We start from the raw sequence: 19,036 nt of genomic DNA on the forward strand, positions 1-19,036 counted from the left end.
ATTGCGTATAAGTTGGTGAAGTGGAAGGGCAATCTTTAGGAGTGGTTGCATTCTAATCTTACAACATGAGGGGTGCTCTCTGACCTTGGTTGTTTTCTTGGAGAGGTTTCATTAACCAAACTAGGTAATATCAGTACTAATGGAGAGTGGGGTTTACTCTTAATTTATATTCTATTTTACAATGTGTGTTGAAGAACTAGGCTGACTTAGTTCATCTGTAGTGCAAGACAAATTGCAAATTGCAAATCTGCTTTTAAACATTAGATACTGAAGCTCTGCAGAGCAGGAGGATAAACTGTTTCTGCATTTGTTAGAGACCTCACTCTCCAATTGATCTGGAGCATTGTTAAATTTCACATTCAACCTTATTGGAGAAACCCAATCCTAATTTTTCACAATTCCAACGCAGGCTTCATTTTCCTAGTTATACAAGTCATTCCTATGAGCAGATCTGATTAGTTGATAAGCCAGTTTACTTCTTGCTATAAAGTTCCTCATCTTGATTTTTGCTGCTTAGACCAAATAGAAGCAAAACTTATAATCCAAATTGGAGCTTTTCAAAAAAAACACCTGGTCACTACACTTCGGTATCATGTCACCATCATTCTTTTATATGTGAAAATTTATATTTCTTCATGGATAGGCAGCTTTCTCATGCATTCCAGTAACTCAGATTTCTGGAAAACTGGCCAAATGCACATTATACTATAGTTGGAAATACAGAGAAGTGTATATTTGTTTTCCTTTCTGCGTGAAGAAAGTGGAGGATTTTTTGTATTCCATGAACTATTGAAATTCTGTGGAAGGACACTGATTATTTTTGCACTTACCTGTTGAAGCATGCTGTTCTTTTCCTATTGTTAATTTGCCAAGGCTGGCAGGAGTAAATAAAATCACATTACCAACTTGTCCTGCTTTGGTGCTTTGTGAGACACATTACCTCATAGCACTTCAAAGATGGATCACAGTTTCCCCAGGCCGTATCATACAGTACATTGGTGGATTTGTGGGCTTTTGGGGAACTTTTAATTAAAAACTCAGCTGCCCAGTGTCACTTAAAAATGATGGGCACCCATACAAATCAAATAAACAATATCACTAAAAACTAGAGTTCATGTTCTTCTAATTCATAATACATTTGTTTTGGGGTTTTACTGAACAGTGATCAAAACATTCCAGCAATGTTAGACTTCAACTTAAATTCTTCAAATTGTTTCACCTAGCAAAGAAAACAAAACTAAAGATGTCTCAGTTCCCATACAGTATTGCATTACTTAGATCTGTGAATACACTTTTTTTTCCCATTGCTCAATAATGCTAGTTGTGTTACGCTGCAAGAATACATTGCTATGATCTAAGATAATGAAAAACCTCCATCTGACAATATAAGTCAATATCAGCTAACCTACAATTCAGCTGAACAAGTATTTGCAATTAAGTGAATATTGTACAAGTAACCCCCACTTAATGACTGTCCTATTTGCTGAACATTCAAAGTTACAGCTCTGAAAAGGGTAATTTTATGACCCTCACTCTTAAAACCATTGCAGTGTCCCTGTGGTCACATTAGATTTAGGTGTTTTGGAACTGGTGGGCCTGTGTGATCATAGTTTCCTTGGTCATGTGATTGACATTTATGTGTTTTACAGCTGGCCTTCAGTATTGGAAGTTTCTGGTTTAGCAGAATTTTGTCTTTGTTTATTGAACCACATCTAATGTTAAGAAAGTGCATTTAAATTTATGCACTAGGGTTCTCTATCTTCTATCATCATCATCATCAATCATTGCCTTTCAATGACCCCCATAATCTCTTGTGGGATGGAGTCTGAGCAACTGAATGGACCTAAGTTTTTATTGGCTGGATGCCCTTCCTGCCTCCAATGCGGCAGTAGCGGCAGTGTGCGGAGCTCCTGCAGGCATGGGCAGCGCCAGGCGACAAGCCAGCCAGCGAGGTGGAAAGCCTAATGCTCGAGACTTGCCAGCAAGCCAGAAAAGAGCTCCATTCCTCAGCAAATGCTCAATTCAAAAGTACTGGGAGAGCTCCGATTCCTCCCATTCTTGGCCAGAAAAGAACTCATTGCTTGGTAAGCATTAAATTAAAAAGCCCTCTATTCAAAAGCGCTCAACGATCTGCGATTTGACCCATCCTTAATAGAAGATAAGGCAGTGGGGCTCGCCAATCATTCTTGCAGTTATGGACTACATAACTCGATCAGGGCAAAGCAATAGAGGCAATCTACATAGACTTCTGTAAAGCCTTTGATTCAGTGGTGCACAACAAACTACTCCTAAAACTAAAATCTTATGGTATCTCTGGACACCTGCATAACTGGATAGAAGCATTCCTGTCAAACAGACAACAAATGGTCAAAATTGGGAGTGTCCTATCAAATTCTGTACCTGTCAACAGTGGTGTCCCCCAAGGCAGTGTTCTTTTATTTTTCTTATATGTATCCATGTATTCATAACTATGTTTTTACTTATACCTATTATCTTGTAAACAATTGACAAAAATAAATAAAAAAGTAAATAAAAATATTCAGCAGATATATTCTTATCATGCTCAGAGAAAGAAATATCTGCTTCGTACCTAGGATTGAACTCACAGCCTCCTGATTATGAGGCGAGAGCTCCATCTCTAGGCCACTGTACCATTCCTCTCTTCTATCTCTTCCTCAAAAGATATGACCCAACACTCAATGGTAGCCTGTATATTTGTTCCACTGGTAAAATAGTATTTTCCAATGGAATTGTTTCTTTGGATACAACTGATTTTCATTATGTCTACATTATGTCTTTGAGAGCAAAGGTGGTGGCCTAGGGATGGATTGGACTATATCTACTGAAGTGCTGGTCTATGAATAGACTGGTCTAGGTCCACGAAAGTGCTGGTTTAGGAATCGGGACATGTTCTGTAGTTTCTAATTTAACCTTAGCTACAAAAATTCATTGGGTAATTTTTGAGCCAGTCACTCACTCTCAACCCAACCTACCAAACAAGGATGGCAGAGGGTGGGGACACTGTATGATGCCTTGAACTCTCAGTGAAATGTGGGATATACATCTATGAAACAAACTACAGGTAGACTTCAACTTACAACCAAAGTTGAGCCCAAAATTTCTGTTGCTAAGCAAGTCAGTTGTTAAGTGAGTTTTGCCCCATTTTATGACCTTGCTTGCCAAGTTAGTAAGATGATTGTTAAGTGAATTTGGCTTCCCCGTTGACTTTGCTTGTCAGAAGGTTGCAAAAGGTGACCACATGACCCCAGGACACTACAACTATCATAAATATATGCCAGTTGCCAGGCATCTGAATTCTGATCACATGGCCATGGAGATGGTGCAACAGTCATTGTGAAAAATGGGAAAAATCCTTTTTTTCCCCAATGCCGTTGTAACTTCAGTCACTAAACAAATGTTGTAAGTCAAGGACTACCCGTAATTTAAGAATTAAACAGGTATCTAAAATATTTTTCAAGTTCTACATCATCAAAGCAAAACAATTTAAAACAGACCTTAGTCGGTATGGTAATGTATAAACATTTAGAATCTATAATACACTGAAAACAGAAAGCTCTCAAAACTTTGAGAAAAGGCAACAAATGAGCCAATTCTAGGACAGGGGTGTCAAACTCATGTCATCACTTTCCCCCCTTTGCTAAATTGGGTTTGGCCAGCACATGACACATCTGACCTGCGGGCTGCGAGTTTGACAGCCCTGCTCTAGGAGGAAATTCTGTAGCTTCTAGACTGCAAATGAAAAGAGCCTGTCACTGATTCTTGCCACGATAAATAATCTTAATGGGGTATTTGAACACATACCTTCCTAGGCAAATCTTAAAAGTACTATTGACTTACAGACAAATTTATTGGTAATCTGCTTCCAATGCATTTTGGCTTTAAAGGTTTACTACGTATTAGCACTTAGCAGCAATGCAGCTGCAATGACACTGTTAGCTATCAAACCCAGCTGGACTTCCGAACATAAAAGCATTCTAGCAGCACCTCAAGCACAAACTTTAACTTTTGTAATATTGTAAAATCTTCTCAAACCACTAACAGCTTTCCAGAAATTCTTAAGGGATTGGCTTCTTATGTTTTTCTTTTATAATTTACTGTATATATCACCAATATGTAGTCTGGCTTAATTTCCTTTGAGTTTTTCCCCCTTATGCTTTCTTTTGAATATCACTTGTAATAATTAAAATAATATATTTATTTCTAACTACCCAGGCTCAGCCCTTTTCCTGTTTTTGAATTTTCTTAATCATTCTGGATTTATTATAATGAATTATTACCCCTCCCCTCATCCCCGGGTTAAGAGGATGGATCAGTATCTCCCATCAGACTGAGCGTTACAACAAACATATGGCTCTCTTGGATCTAGCAAGTTGTGCTAGATACAAGATAATGTATTGTTATAGCGCAATCACAGCTTGTCAAAAAATGAGATGCAATGAGTAACTTTGTCAAATCATAGTCAGATTTTATAAATTTACAATTTTATATTTTATAAATTTACAATTTTATATTTTATAAATTTACAATTGTCCCTGAAGAATTGCACAGGTTAGGGTGAGGAACAGAAAATGGCTAGCTTTCAATTTTAATGGAAAGGGAGAATTTCTCAAGAAGGAAGCAAGATCACTTGGCTTGGCCTCTTCTTTAAGATTTTCAGCAAACCCTCTGTGTGCATTTTAGCGGAACCTGAAAAAAATTGTACTAAGCTTATTATTGAATCTGCTTCACTTTCTACCATCTATGGCAAGCTCAGCTGTCCTAATGATACCTTCCAGTGTGTGGAAGAGCAGACTGGTTAGAAAAATTGCAGGAACCTAATGCTCTCTTCATCTCTGCCGATTTGAGCCTTGTCCCCAGTGTCGACATGGTAAAAGTGTCAATAAATCTGCAACCTTGAAACAGGTGGGGAGGAGATGTTTGTTTTGGAAGCACAGCAGTCACCAGCGAACAGGTTAAAGCAGCAGAATAAAAGGTGTTTTTCTTTCACAAGGAATGAATAGTTGAAAGGGAAAAGACACAAAGCAAAAATAGAGGTACAGAAAGGAAAAGAGCAAATATAAAGGCAGTGTGGGAAGTACAGCAAAAGAAAAAGAAATATAGATTCCAAGGCGTGGAACTACAGGCAGAACAGTGTTTTTATAAAGAAAACTTTCTTAATATTATTGTGGTGTGTAATAATAACAAGGTAAAGGTTTCCCTGTATGCTGTTTCCTAGGGCACGGTGCTCATATCCATTTCTTAGCAGAAGGAGCCGGCATTGTCTGAAGTCATGAGCATATAACTTCTGTGGTCCTGTGGCCAGCATGACTATATGCCAAAGGTGCATGTTACCTTCCTACCAAAGTGGTACCTAGTAATCTAGGTTGCATACTTTTGAACTGCTAGGTAGGCAGGAGCTGGGGCAAGTAATGGGAATTACCCTATTATATAGAGCTTGGGTCTCAAACCTGGGCCAGCTGCAAGCTCAGTGTCTTCAACACTGAGTTCTCATGGCCCCTCCTAGTATGTAGTAGTGTAATAGTAATTGAATAGTACCTGAGTATTGCAATTGTTCCAATAATGTGCTGTAAATATAGTATAGAATAGAGGCAATAGAAAACACATACTGACTTGTTAGTTTCCATCTGTCACTTTATTTTTTCCCCTCAAAATAAAATATCTCCCCAGTCCTCATAAGATATATATTTTATGGTTTTTGAGTCTCTTTAGGGTCTTAATCAATTAAATTGGGTATAGTTAAAAAGAGTGTTTCAAAATGACTCAGTACTTTCATAACTTGAGTTATGATAATAATGATAATAGGCATATAATTATAAACATACCTATTTGTCCAAGTGCAATCTATGCAGATTAGACTGAATTTCTGAGCTATCTAACAAGGGCGAATTCACAGGACCATGTTGAATGGAGAAGAGAAACAACCATCTGCCATCTTGTTACATGATCTCTCAGACTTAGATATGCTACTGAAAGATGATGGAGGGAATCTGGGGAAAAAATGCAGAGCAAAACTACTGCAGAACTCTCACTGGTCATAGGAAGTGACCAGATAAATTTTAATTGGATTAACTCTTTGGGGGAATTTAACAGTGACTACCTTTTAAAAGAGGCACGCTGTTATTAGCAGAGATTTCTAAAAGGTCAGTCCTGAGGTATTCTCATTTCATGATGGATGATGTTCCAAAGGTGGAAAGAAAACTCACATCCTAGATCCCATCAGATAGAACTCAGACATGATTTGTAACATGCCTCTCCTTTGAGATGGGTAGATATAACTGGAGAAAGGCAGCTCCTCAAATAAACCAGCCCTATGTCATTTCAGGTAAAATAAATGTGTCCTTTAGATCTCAGCAAGCATACTGGAGCTGGGCTTCCAGCAATAGTTTAAGAATACTATATTTTAAGGGAGCATGATGGCTCAGTGGTTAAAGAGGCTGAGCTGAAAGCTGACAGCCAGGATTCAAGACCTGAGCACCACATGACAATGTGAGCTCCTGTCTTTGCCTCAGCTCCTGCCCACTAACTTCTCGAAATCATGTAAATGTGAGTAGATAAATAGGTACTGATTCAATGGGGAGGTAATAGTGTTCCATGTGCCCTGGTATATAGTCATACTGGCCACATGAAATGTTTTCAGACTGGCTCCCTCGGCTAAGAAATGGAGATGAGCACTGCACCCTAGAATTGGACACGACTAGACAAGGGAAACCTTTACCTTTACTATATGTTAATGTTGGGTTAGTATACTCTGTGATTCTACTTCACAGAGAACTGGATTGATCAACTATACATACACTTAGATTTTAAATGTGCATAAACAGGTTAAACAGTATATTTCAAGAGTTTAATGGACTTTTTCAGACCTAATTTTGCAGCTACCATCTCAGTATTGGAAGTCTTTTGAGGCTTTGAATACCTCATTACAGTCTCATAGAATGGTCTGGCCACAAAACACTTGACTGAAAAATTTAAAAATGCCTCAAATTTTATAAGTTTTCCTGCAATCTCTTGGTGATCTCACAAGATTCTGACCACAGGAAATTGTGGATGCTATTTTTCTAGGTTCAACCATGTGTTGTCAACTGTCTGGAGTGACAGTTCTCTGAATTTAAAGTGTTATTGTACATTAAATGGATGATAGCTTTCAGGTATGATTTTCGTTATGCTTTATCTACTTGCACACATGTCTCAGAAAGTAGAATTATGATTGTCAAAATAGCATAATAAATAAGCATTCTTGTCCAAAATCTAGCCTCCATTCTGCTCTATGCATTACTTTGAGAAATGGAAAGCACATACATAAGTTTTCAGGAGTGTAACCAACAAAAAAAAAATTAAATGATTTCTCCATCATTGAAAGACAGACTCTAGAGTGGCAGTGCAGTAACTCACATCATAATGAATAAGGGAAACTTGTAGAACATGTTTAGCAATCAATTAACTATAAGTCAGTGAATAATGTACAGGCACAATAAAACACATTTATTGGAATATACCAAATTCCTTATATGTGATATGGTTTATAAAAGTATACATAGGTAGAAGTGGAAATAGGGTGAATTATATACATTGTATGTAGTAAATTAAGAGAGGGGAGGCCCATTAATTTTATGCTGAATTATTCAAGAGAGATTTGTCAGGAAAGGAAATATTGCACTTCTTGTATATTGGCCATTCTCTTTACTTTTGAGCACTTGAAACCATTTTTCCATGAAGACTTCGATTAGCTAAATCAAAGGTACTTAACTGAGGCAATATGTTAAATTCATTTTTGAGGGGAGCATTAATTGATTGACATTTAACCCAATAGCTCTCTGAGGATAAGTATCTTTATTTAATAAGGTATATTGATTTTCTGCCTTCCTCTTGTGATCATGAAGCAAATTGCACAAATGCATACCTAAGCAAGTAAGCAATTCTATTAAAGTATCTGGAAAAATATATCATTGTTTAGTGATAGTAGCCCTATTGGAGAGATGGAGCTAGAGATTTAAACAATAATCCTGCGTTTGTGCAGTGCAGTCCATGGTTGCCTCCTTGCCTCCTGCCACATGCTGTCTCTTGATAAAAAATTTACAGGCTTGTTCAGATGACACACTTAATCAGGTTATGAACGGGGCGAGTGTGACTGAATAAACTGAATTGTCTGTGGCTATAGAAAAGCTTAGTTTTAATCCAAGAAGCATCCTCCAGTCAACACAGGGCACCTATTCCTGTTGCCAGCAAGTGACATGAATGATATTGACATTAGGAGAGTTATGGTGGCACAGTGATTAGAATGCAGTATCACAGGCTAATTTTGCTGACTGCCAGCGGTTCAATCCTGACCGGCTCAAGATTGAGTCAACCTTCCATCTTTCCAAGGTTGATAAAATTTCTAGGAACTCATATTTCTAGGAACTCATATTTCTGGTCAGTCCACACTATGGCCACTGCAGAGAAGGCCCAATAGCGCCTGCACTTTCTGAGGCTGCTGAAAAAGAGTGGTCTGGGTGAGAAGTTGCTGGTTACTTTTTACCATTCTACCATCGAGAGCATTTTGGCATACTGTGTAATGGTGTGGTATGCTGAATGTTCTATACTGGATAAGAAGATACTCGAGAGAGTTATAAATACAGCACCAAAAATCATCAGTTGCTCTCTTTCTTCTTTGGAAAAGATTGCGAAGACCAGACTCCTCTCTAGAGCACTAAAAATCTCCACAGACCATTCTCATCCTGGACATTCATATTTTGAACTGTTACCATCAGGGAGGCATTATAGGTGTCTTAAAATGAGAACTAATAGACTGAGAAACAGTTTCTTTTCCAAGGCAATAATTGTCTTGAATCAAACAATGCCTATGTGATTTAGCCCTATGTGTATAGTGGCATTTTTAAGTTATCTAACTTACTATATGTTTTAGATAGGTTTTAAACAAGGTTTTTAATTATTATTTTAATTATTTTAATTTTTAAATACTCTGTAGTGTGATTGTGATGTGGTGTTTGGGACACTGTGCTGGAGTAGCTTTCAAATTTCATTGTATTTGAAGAATGCAATGACAATAAAGGTATTCTATTCTGTTCTATTCTATTCTATTCTGTTCTGTTCTGTTCTGTTCTGTTCTATTCTATTCTATAAAATGAGGACCCAGATTGTTGGAGGCAATAGGCTGATGCTGTAAATCGCTTAGAGACGGCTGTAATGCACTGTGAAGCAATATATAAGTCTAAGTGCTATTACTATTGCTTACTGGAATTCTTAGTGGTGAAGTAGGGACAAAAAAAATCCCCTAGGAACTTCCTCTCTGTAATAATTTTACTTTTTTACAAAGAAAAGTATGGTCATATACCCACTCCCTGCTCCTAGTTCTGTCTGGTACCAGTTTTACCTCTGTGGATATTTTTTTTTGGCTGAGGTGGGAGAGAAAGACGAAGATAAATAGCATTACCAATTCTAGTCACTTTTTGTTTTGCAGTGGTTGGACTTCCTACAAAAGCAACCCCTTCCTATAAAAACAACCTTTTAAACATTAAAAGGTTTTGCTTTTACCTCTGTTTGGTGTTTGTTTCTTTGGAACAAGGTTTGGGTCAGAACACTACCTGTACACTTGGGTAGTGATAGGGGTACAAATACAGCCCAAAAATGTTTGAAGATTATTTTTTTAAAAAAGTACAATTTGTAGTTCGCTGGCTATGAAGATAATGTATACCTTATATTTTTGATTCAGTCCTGAATCTTTCAAATGGTTCACCATAATGCAAAACTCATATATTTGACGAAAACTGAGATGGGAAGAAGAAAACAAAAAAAGGAGCCCTAGCCACATATTCAAGTTAGCCACCTTATTGTCAAAGCTGGTAATAGGAAGAGATTCTCTTGCTAAAACAACCTTTGCTTTCACTTTACAATGACTGTAATAACATCTTTAACAGAGGAGAGTTTCTTTTCCATTGCCTGAAATTTTCATATCTAATAGGAAATTAAATATGCTCTCTAAACACTAAAGCAAATGTATATTTTCAGTTGATTATAATTACCCAAGATGCATGAATTTTTCTGTATAAATGGTGACTTCAAAGCTGAAGATGAAAATTCAGTCTGATTTGCCACTCACTGATACATGCTAATTTCCAGGAGGGGGACAAACCACTCAATACTTCTGAGGCTAAAATGAATTTGTCTGCCTTCCTACTGATGATGCCCATTTATTCATCAGTATTCACAATACGTTCCATTCTGTATAGTATTGGATCTTTGGAAAGTCACCAGCGTGAAGGATTCAACTGTGAGAAGAAATAACTTTTAAACAGCATTTCTTTCTCTTCAGTGCTCTGGGACTCTTTTTGTACTTTAATTCAGCAACATGAGATGGAAGTTGGAAGGAGAAGCATTAGCTGTCAAAAGGAATAGTTTTTCCCTTGTTCCCATCCAGTGCTGTTTGCTATCTGAAGCAAATGACAAGTGGATACTGATATAACACAAACTCCCTAGACTTCCAAAGGATCTTAACTTCACTGCTGATCATAGAATAACAATAGCATACCCACTTCTGTTTCTGTGAACTAACCTTTGCTTTATATATTTAGGTAGCTGAGCTTTATTTGCAAAGTATCTTCTTGATCACGGTGAATTTGCATGTTCTTTGCGTATTAAAAAGATTTCATTTTTTTGCAGAAGGTTTCAAATTGTGTCTTCTACCTTTGGAAATGTATTGGTACTCTTGCCACGTAACGGGTCCTCTGAAGAAAAGAAAAAGGAACAGCTACTTTGTACATATGTTAAGGGTTGCCCTCTTTTCTTAAAATCTGTGCTGTAGTCCTTCTCAAGTGATGTGTGTGCATACCACCTTAGGCCAACATGTACTTTGACTTATTTTGACTTAGCATAATACTTGAACCCAGCTGTGAAATAAAGCTTAGGCTAACTATGACTTAGTGTGGTGCATGAAACCAAGCGTATTATAAGTCAGAAAATATATATATCATAATGAGCACTACTTAGCTTGACATTCACTGAACTTGAAAATAGCTAAGCCGAGTTATAGCTGGTGTGCACATGAATGGGAGATCTGCAGGAAATCTTGGGGCTGTAGGTTTGAATCTATACCACTCACTCATCATGAAATCTCCAGAACAGTAAAGGCTACAAACTTGAAATTTGACACGTGTGTTCCTCTTGGCTTCTAGGTGCTCGCTAAGAAAGGATTTTTCGAAATGACCATTGGATCATTGGTATTTTTTATACAGTAATTAACACCTCTGATGCTAAGCAGGTCTACTCCCCTCCCCACCTGAAAAGAACTCTGTTCCAACTTCCAGTTGCCTCACATTCCATTACCTCAGTTCAAATTGGCAGATGTTCCACTCCTTCACTCAGGAGCAGCCTGGGGCTCCTTACAGTACTAAATGTCAGTGCCTCACCAAAATGTCTACACCTTCCACCTATGGAACTGCTTCCGGGCTCAAGGTGGCTGGAGTGATATTCCCTTATGTATTTCAATCACCAACCATCATTGAGCCAACAGAATGTGAACCAAATTTCTCCTGCATGGCCCAATCACAAAGTTTCATCGTGAAGCATGGGTATTCAGCTAGTATGAAATAAAAAAAAGGGGGGGGAATGTATTATTGCTGAAAATCACATAGTGTGTATGTGTACTCACCGGGAGACAAGCCTAGAGAGAGAGAATCTTAACCCGTTATCTTTCTGCACAGAGAAAAATGATCCATAGCAAATGGCACCTGAATTTCTCCAAAAAATGAGGATAGGTTAAGGGATGAAGTATATTTTATCTCTAGTTTGACACCCTTAGCTGATTTATGTAGCCTCTTTCCTTGGAGAAGTGCTAATCCCTCCAACTCCAGCGACTTTGAATATTCGGGAATGTAATCCTATTATGATGTTCAGGAACAGGGATGCTTTAGTCTCCTGTCCCAGAACCAATAGGTCACTTAGTGGAGCACTGAAACTTGTTACAACTGAGGTGAGCAGCATTGACAGCAGTGGGTAGCAATTTTTCTGCTATAGCCATTGACTCTTTTCTTCTTTTTCTTCTTTTTCTTCAGCATTTGTCTCGCGCTCGGGCGAGGTCCGCTAATGTCCTTAAGTACTGCTTCCACACCTCTCTGTCTACCACGTATGTCGGGTCTGCCTTCGCGATCTCTAGATCGGCCTTGATCGTGTCCATCCAACGTTGGGGGACGAGTGGTCTGCCACCTCCAAGTGGTGTCCCCTGGATGCGCAAAGCCGTCAAACGCTGACCGTAACTGAGAGCAGACCCTCCGACGACAGGCCCACGCGACAGGCCGGCTGGAGTACTCAAATGCCGCATCAACATGGTGGAAACGTCCACTACAAAACACACGCTATAGTCATTGACTGTCTTAAATAAACACTGCCTCTCCTTTACACTGCAATTTGTATTTTGTCATATTAACTTTATCTTTCCCTAAATGTGGATCATTCTGAAGTTGAGACTATAGCATCTGCAAATTGATCCAGCCATATGTCAAACTCTGAAGCCTCTCAGCTTGAAAAGATTGTTTGTGAAATAGTAAAGCTGGGCTCCATTGACTGATGGACCATTGTGACCGTTGGGATTTGTGGCATGAAGGAAAGAACAACGTTGCAATTGGCTGAGGTTATTTTTTTATATATAGGATATTAGGTTACATAGCCTTTATTTGCTTTCATAAAATGTGTTTCACTAGCCACATATACTATATGTATACTATATATACTTATATAGATGATGATGACTTTTGGCTACAAAACAACACCCTGAAAATTTGCTTATATGGTTGACGAAGTGTAGGTTTTTGCTTTTTAATTGAGGGGCTTAAATGATGACATAAACACTTGCAGTTTCCTGTCTTTTGCTGTACACATTTCTGGTAGATAAATAATCATCAGGTCTAGAAATTGCTAATGATTAGCATATGATGTAGCTCTTAAGCTAAAAGTTATTAGCAGAGTGGAGGAGACAAACCATTCTGTTGCTGCCAGAAAATTTGAGATAAATTAGCATTGATCTATTTCTCCAGTTTTAACAATATATTAAATATATAATCAGTAGTTTGGTTCTAATTTTGAGAGTTGGCTAACCTGTGAGTGGCACTTTTTTTTTCCTGCCATGTTGGGTGTGATTTCATGGCTTATCTGCAGATGGATTTATATTTGAGTATAAAACTTTAAAAATCCCACCAAAATCATATTTCAAATATAGATGAGAATGAAGCATCTTATGGATGAAGTGGGAATGAAAAATGAGAAGGTTCCTGTTTTTTCCCACTCCTCCTGACATCCTGTCTTTACTTTCTTACATATTTTCTTTCTTTTTCTGATACCTTTTCTGCTGGGCAGCAGGTTGTCAGGGAAGGGATGGATAACTCCTGTCGAAATATCGAACAAATTGCTGTAAAAATTTAGGCCAAAGTGCCTTAAAGTGTGATCAAATCAGGAGCATATTTAGATGGAGGAAAAGATAAACTAATGGGAGGTATAGGTGGCAGGGGTTGACGTGCTGAAGGAAAGTGCTGAAGCCTGCTTAGTTTTCATCAGACTTTGAGGCATCTTCCTTGAAACTAATCAACTGCGTTGGGCAACAAAATGACAGCTTTGAAATCCTTTTTCAAAGGAGAAATTTCTTCCCTGAATGACATTTCAAAAGGAGTTTCTTTTCCATTAAATTGAAAGTGCAGGGGGAGGTGTCGGCGCCACATAGTTTTAGCCCATGTGTTCAGTAGAATATACTCTTAATAGGATCTACCCTACAGAAGTCTCTTAATAGCCTGCATTTCAGGCTGGGTATCTGGGTCATTCATGCCAGCATGTTTGCCTTTGGGATGGAAGTTTGAATGCCCCATGGGGTGTCGTCCCCCCCATGTTCCCTTTTCTTTAAATAATAAAATGCCAGTAAGAGACCTTGGGAAGCATTGAATAGGAATGTTCTATGGACATTTGTAAATAATAGATTATTATAGGATAAGTATTACTATAGCTTTTGGTGGACTATACAAATGGGCTCAGAAAAAGGGAAGAGGAAGCCTTCTGATAGTTTTGAAACAATGATGATATGTAACCACATTTAAATCGAGTGCAGTCATTTTTGACATCAATGTAGATTTTTTTTCTAAAGGGAACTTATCTGATCTACAATTCCAGTATTATTGACCAAGACAGCAATTTGTCACTGTTTTCCTGAAAATTACATGGTAGCAGACATACCTTTTATGCGAACTAGTTATTTTTTCTTTATAATGGCTTTCTCTGTGGTAAAATGACTGATTAGATGTCATTTTCAGAGGACATGAATTTAGCTAAATTGCAAGCAAAACTACGAATGAAGAAAACACTTGGAGGTGGAGAAGGCCAAATAACCCCTTGTGCAAATGACTTTAGTTGCACCACTGGCTTTGTAGCATTGAACATAAGAATATGGGAGGGAAAGTTTTGTCATAGATCCACATCCTGCCCCTGAGAGAGAGAGAAATGTTTTTAGGGAAGCTAAATACCTTTCTTTTGAGAAAATAGCGTTCTTTTGAGAACCCCTGTTATTAAGTGGGTGAATATAAACCAGTATCAGCATCTCACATTCTAGTCTGTAAGCTTGCTATCGTGGATAATGACAGGTGGGTTAGAGAATGTTCACCAGAATATCCACCTTAGTTTGTTTACTGTTTTTTTTAACTCGGCAATAAGCTTTGCTGCCTTGTAGCTCTTTGACGGCTACCAGTCGCTGATTTTTACACAAAAAATGGCAGCCCTCAGAAAGTTAGTGTAGATTTTTATCTCTGTTTTGGAAGCATCATTGGGAGATTATGTGCTCCCTGTTTCTTTCCATTCGCCATCAGGTGACAGCAAAACCAAATTTGTATCAGCCTTCTTAAGCACGAACTCAGTGACTTCTCCATCAGCACAATTTTGAATTTAACAGCTTCCTCTAGATGGCATTTGAACACTCCTATTTCAGCTTCGATCTCAGAATGATGGTTATTTGCAGAGAAGAAACAAGGAGTACAGCATGTCAGTTCAGTAGCCAGGTTTGGTGAAAGGTGCACATCTGATACTGTGGAATTATTATTACTTTTTAAAATTTCAGAGATGAAGTTGATGTATTGGGGATACATATGACAGGATCTCCATGACTTTTCTCTGTGTAAGAGAAGTTTAGTTATTAATCCTCCTTCATGCTATTCCTCTAGTTAAAATATTCCTGTGAATATTTTATCCCACTGCTCTTGCAACCTATTGAAAGCATAAAGAGGAAAAAAAGCATTTTTTTCAAGCATTTCCTTTTTGAGTACTATAATTTCAAAGAACTGGTAGCAGCACCTTTTCTGTTCCCCTAGTTATGCTGAGGATGTAAGCGAACAGAAGTTCTCTGTGCTTATAGTGCACATGTCTGTGGAACAAAGGCTTAGCATATGGGTGAACTATTCCACATATACTAGAAACCAGTGGTGGGATTCAATTTTTTTTACTACTGGTTCTGTGGGTGTGGCTTGGTTGGTGTGGCAGGGGAAGGATACTGTAAAATCTCCAGTCAGAGGTGGTATTTGCTGGTTCTCTGAACTACTCAAAATTTCCACTACCAGTTCTCCAGAACTGGTCAGAATCTGCTGAATACCACCTCTGCTAGAAACCTCCATTCTCACAAAGAAATGGGAAGTAAGAGATGTTGATTAGGAAACAATAACATGGTTATTGTAGCTTCACTTTAGCATGATGAAGCAAGAAGGGATAGAAACAGAATGTAAACTATTATGTTCATTTAAGGTAAATTAAGGATAGGCAATCCAGCAAAAAATGATGAAAATGTCGACCCTGAAAATGACATTTATTTAAATAAATAAATAAAATAAAGATGACATATATGTAGCCATATTTTATTTTAGCCTTTGTCTATACTTTTCTTAGATTTCTTTAGGTTTCTGCAAAAGATTTTAACAGTACTTCAGGCTCACCACACTCTAGCTGTTGGAAAGTGTGTATGGGGGGGGGGTTATAGAGATAAGGGGGGAATGTTAGGTCTAGATCGCATTCTTTCCCGTGGGAATAGAGAAGGTGTCTGCAGGTGGAGGAACGTGGAGTTTGGAGCCATCGGACTGATGGGACTGAGAAATGATTTTTATTCTGGGGACATATTGTTCAAAACCCTGAGAGAAAGTAACCAAATCATCTATATAGGGAGTCTTGACTTATAACCATTTGTTTAGTGACCATTTGAAGTTATAGTGGGATTGAAAAAGTTGACTTACGATTGATTTTCACACTTGCAACCATTGCAGCAATCTCATGGACACGTGATCAAAATTTGGGAGCTTGGCAATTGGCATATATTTATGATTGTTGCAGTGTCCTGGGGTCATGGGATCTCCCTTTGCTACCATCTGAGAAGCAAAGTCAATGGGAAAGCCAGATTCACTTAACAGCGATACTATTAACTTAACAAAATAGATCATAAAATGTAGCAAAATTCACTTAACAACTGTCTCACTTAGCAATGGAAATTTTGCGCTCAATTGCAGTCATAAGTCAAGGACTACCTGTACATACCATATGACTTGGCCTTTGGTTTTCTCAGCCTAACTTCTTAAATGGTGTGTTTTCTTCCTTTTCATTGCTATAAATTTCCAATATTTGGGAATGACATTTTTTGCTGTTTCACATTTCACTGATAGCCTTTAGCTTGTTGTGTGAACAGATGTTAATTAAAATCAAAAATGTATTTAAGTTCCAGCTTGCTGATTGACATAGAAAGGAATTATTATCAATGAATGCTTTGGTGTATTCTGAGGTATAACTATATAGCTCATGATAAGTAAAGATTTGGAATTTGAGCTGTTCTTTGTAATTGATGACCACAAGGGAAGAATTGTTTTTACTGTTTGAACAGCATCCTTGCTTTTTCTTAACTGGTCAACAAACAATTATCCTCCCTGTAATTCTAACTGTGGATTTTGTGACTTGAGTTATTCTTTTGATATTTAAACCAAAGCATAGCCAACATTTCATGATGCATGGCACTCATAACTGATACAATGCTGAACATGTCTTCCAATTTTCTTCTTGACTTTTGTGCCTAGTAAAAATTGATTTAACAGACTTTGAATGCAGTGGGTGCAATGTAATTCTGTACATTTGCTCCAAATAACAGTCTGTTAAATGAAGGTTTTACTACCGTCTCTGGCAGGCTACTGAAAAGGACCCCTGAGAATATCATGGACAGACAAGACAACAGACATATGGATCATCAGACAAATGGGATCGAAGTTCTCACTCCAGGCTGAAATGCCCAGACTCAGATTATTCTACTTCAGATATGCCGTATTGTGGAAAAACTGAGCTCTAGAGAAGGTTGCAATGACGGGAAAAGTACGTAGAAGAAATGAGAAGAAGAGAATGACCAGCAGCAAGATGGATAGACTCAGTTACAGTGCCAATGAGTGCACTGCTAGAAAACCTGAAAGATCAGGTTAGGGACATTGTCATTAAGAAAATCTATCTCTGTGGTTGCTATGAATTGACAATGAGCTGATGGCACATAATCAATCAATCTGGGCAGCCGGCCATGAAAATCAATGGGGAGATGCTGGTAAGATTGAGAGATGAGCTGGCTGCAGTACACTTGAGGCTGCATACCTGTTGGTGCCCTACCACAGAATGGTAGATGGGTTTCAGATACAAACACACAAATGCCTTTTATATTTAAAACATTTGAATGTACTGGACCCTCGACCCATATTGTATTAAACCCAAGATTTAAATGCTATTTAGATACTTTGATTGATTTAGGATTTCCTTAAAATCTGTTTATTGTTTTGGAGAATTGACACTGCAAAATTTCTTTGTCGGTAAACATAAATTCAACACAAAAATTGTTCGTTGCAAAGGCGACTGCCTGCAAAGCCTCCTGGATTGGGGCTGAAAGGTGAAAGCGGAAGCAGTATGCTCCATCCCATAATTGGGTAGACCATGTTGCCCTGATAGACAAGTCTCATCAGAAAAAAACACTTGATACTTGACACTGCAGAAGTTTACATGAAAAAAGCATGCACTATGGAAATGCATGTCCCCCCCAAAGAGAAGTATTTTTATAGTTTAAAAAAGTATGCAGAGCAGATGTTGGTTCTAAATCAGGTAGAGAGAATAAGGATCAAGGTGTGGTTTTCCTGGAAGGAGGGAAATAAAGATCTAGGGATTAGAAAGCCCCCAAGAACTAAAAATGGGAAAAAGGGAAGAATGGGAAGAATGGGAAGATGGCTGGCTGCAGGTGTCAACTTCACCCAACACCCAAGAAAGGAAGGAGAAGCTTGTGTGTTGGTGATGGACCCTGGTGTCTGGGAAAAGATTAACTAGAACACCCTGAGAGATATTCTTCCTCCAACAGAGAAGCAGGTGTTTGGCTGAACAGGCATGCTAAGTACATGACTGTTAAATTCCTGCCTGCTCCTTCCTTTTCATCTGCTCTCTCATTAACCTTGAAAGCTGGGAGGGGCCTGGAGAGAAAGGGGATGAAATATCTCTGGCAGAAAGAAACCTGACATGATCTATGTCAGAGGTGGGATTCAAATTTTTTAACAACCGGTTCTGTGGGCATGGCTTAGGTGGTGGGCATGGCTTGGTGGTCATGTGACTGAATGGACATGGCTTGGTGGTCATGTTACTGGCTGGGTGTGGCCAACTCAACATCACTCACATCGAGGCACGCATCTCCTTGCCTGGCCTCTCATAACTGTGGGGAAGCTGCAACAGTCATAAGTGTGCATAAGTCATTTTTTTCAGTGCCATTGTAACTTTGAATAGTCCACACAAGCAAAGTACCAGCAAAGGAGGGGAAAAAAACTCCAGGGACGTTCCAAAGACAGGAAGTCTAATTCTGCCAAGAATGTAATAAGGGTTAACGGAGAGGCAGTTTCTGTAAGCAACACCAGAATGTTTCCTTCCTGCCTTCCTTACAGGATTAGGCCAGTAAGTTCTTCTAACAACCAGTTCTCTGAACTGCTTAGAATGTTAACAACCGGTTCTA

This window comes from Pseudonaja textilis, chromosome 3 (assembly GCF_049901715.1).
Source record: "Pseudonaja textilis isolate UNSWEBS1 chromosome 3, rPseTex1.2, whole genome shotgun sequence".
In the NCBI taxonomy this organism is placed as follows: Eukaryota; Metazoa; Chordata; class Lepidosauria; order Squamata; family Elapidae; genus Pseudonaja; species Pseudonaja textilis.